The sequence below is a fragment of the Neophocaena asiaeorientalis genome, unplaced genomic scaffold (genome assembly GCF_003031525.2).
Source record: "Neophocaena asiaeorientalis asiaeorientalis breed wild unplaced genomic scaffold, Neophocaena_asiaeorientalis_V1.1 scaffold490, whole genome shotgun sequence".
Classification (NCBI taxonomy): Eukaryota; Metazoa; Chordata; class Mammalia; order Artiodactyla; family Phocoenidae; genus Neophocaena; species Neophocaena asiaeorientalis.
The window spans coordinates 3,557,093-3,559,389 of record NW_020175079.1 but is presented as its reverse complement, the minus strand read 5'-3'; the positions used below and the strand labels follow the sequence as shown (position 1 = coordinate 3,559,389).

General features: G+C 42.8%; 1 pseudogene; it reads right to left on the bottom strand.

The window, feature by feature from the left end:
* Positions 1–932: 932 nt before the first annotated feature.
* The window catches only part of LOC112412441 (chromobox protein homolog 1 pseudogene), a 32,775-nt pseudogene continuing 31,410 nt past the window's right edge, over positions 933–2,297 (bottom strand).

Sequence of the window (2,297 nt, the reverse complement as noted above, 5' to 3'; positions counted from 1 at the left end):
CTCCCCCACCTCCTGTACCACCCTCTGCCCTTCCCCAAATACTTCAGCCAGTGGCTTGGATGGAGAAGCTGATATTTATAACCTCATGACTGGAGAAGAAAGGGTCTTCTTGTCAATTTCAAGAATCAGCACCTCTAGGACAGAATGACCTGCCTGTGTATACACTCCAATAAGACTTTTCCTCCTCAGCCGGCTTCAATCCCCCAAAATGGCAGCTTCGGTACCTTCGTAACTGGCTTAGTCCTTTGTTGGGAACAGCATTAAGCTCAGGCAGGCAATACCTTGGCTTCTAAGTTTCGGGCATTCACAGCTTATAAACGATCTCTCACAGTCCTCACTTAGGTTGCCAATGACATTTTTTGAAAGGATAAAATATTCTGGACACAGAACCAAATCATCATTAGTTGTTCTTTCCTTTGTTTCACCATTTACCCAATCAGGCCCCAGATTTTAACAAAAATGATCCTAACCCGTCTCCCTTCTTTCCCACCCCATCCCTCCTGCCCCAAATAATACACCAGTAATAGCCAAAAACTACATACATGCTATGCTGTAAAAATGCAGAGTTAACACTATTGGGAAGAAGGCTGTGGGTTGTGGAGATGCTCTTTGAAGATCTACAGTATCTTCTGCTCTCCCACATCCCAGCCTGCAAGTTTTGTCCTATGTAGAAGGCCCTTTGCCTTTCTCAGTAAAGTTCAGAATGGTTTGCCTTGAAACACTGACCGTCCTTCCCCTCCACTGGGATGGGTGTGCAAACTATACAGCATAGAGCAGCTTTAAAGCACTTGGGCTGCTGTAGGGCACAGAAACTATACTGGCTCTTCAAAGGACATCTTCTCAAGCCACCTCTATGGTGTCAAGACAAGCAGAACTCCTTTCCCCACTCGAACCCCACGGTCAGACGTGACAAGGGCTGGTACTCAGGAGAGTTAATTCTTGTCATCTTTTTTGTCATCATCCTCCAAGGGGTAGGAATGCCACGTCAGCCTTTCCTCATAGGAGGATATGACAACCTGTGGGCACTTGACATTGGCTTCCTTGGCAGGGACCAGGTGAGCCTCATCAGAGTTTTTCCATTTCATCAGGAACATGAGTCCTCCACTGGAGTCTACAGCTCCAGTAATCCACTCCAGTTCCAAACCCTGAGCAAAGCCTCGTGGCTTTTCTGACTCTTCTTTCTTCTTTGGTTTGCTCTCCTCCCCCTTACCTTCCGAATCAGAATCAGCTTTGCGCTTGCCCCCCTCTGATTTGTCTGTCTCGTGTGCTGTTTCCTGTGACTGCAGGAACTCGGCGATGAGGTCGGGGCAATCCAGGTTTTCTTCTGGCTCCCATGTGTGGTCCTCATCTGAGAACCCCTTCCACTTTAGGAGGTACTCCACTTGGCCCTTTACCACTCGATGGTCGAGAACTTTTCCTACCACATAGTCTTCTTCCTCTTCTTCTAGCACCTCCTCCACTTGCTGCTTGTTTTGTTTTTTCCCCACAGTGCCCGCCAGCTTTCTGCTATAAAGGGTAACGCTGCTCAATGCCCACGAGCCTCAGAATAATCAGGGCCACGCTACTGGCGCTTTTTTTTTGAGGAAAATAAGTATTTAACAAGTAAACATGAAAACAATTGTTAAAAAGTCATGGCACAGGCACATGATAAGTCATTTATAGACATTTAGTTAAGGTTATTAGGAGTTTTAATAAGCTAGGAAAATGCTTACTTTTTTTTGAATTTCTGAATTTTATTTTATTTTTATACAGCAGGTTGTTTCTTTTTTTTCAGTAAAATTTTGCAATTTATATCATTCCTGTCCATTTCTTTATTTTTTGTATTTTATTTATTTTTTACACAGCAGGTTCTTAGTAGTTACCCATTTTATACATATTAGTGTATATATGTCAATCCCAATCTCACAATTCATCACAGCACCACCACCACCCTCCACCGCTTTCCCCCCTTGGTGTCCATACATTTGTTCTCTACATCTGTGTCTCTATTTCTGCCCTGCAAATCGGTTTATCTGTACCATTTTTCTAGGTTCCACATATACGCATGAATATACGATATTTGTTCTTCTCTTTCTAATTCTAGGTAGGTTGATTCCTAGGTATTTTATTCTTTTTGTTGCAAGAGTTTTTAATTTCTCTCTCTGATCATTGTTGTTAGTGTATAAGAAAGCAAGATATTTCTGTGCATTAATTTTGTATCATGCAACTTTACCAAATTCATTGATTAGCTCTAGTTTTCTGGTGGCATCCTTAGGATTCTCTATGTATAGTATCATATCATCTGCAAACAGTGACAG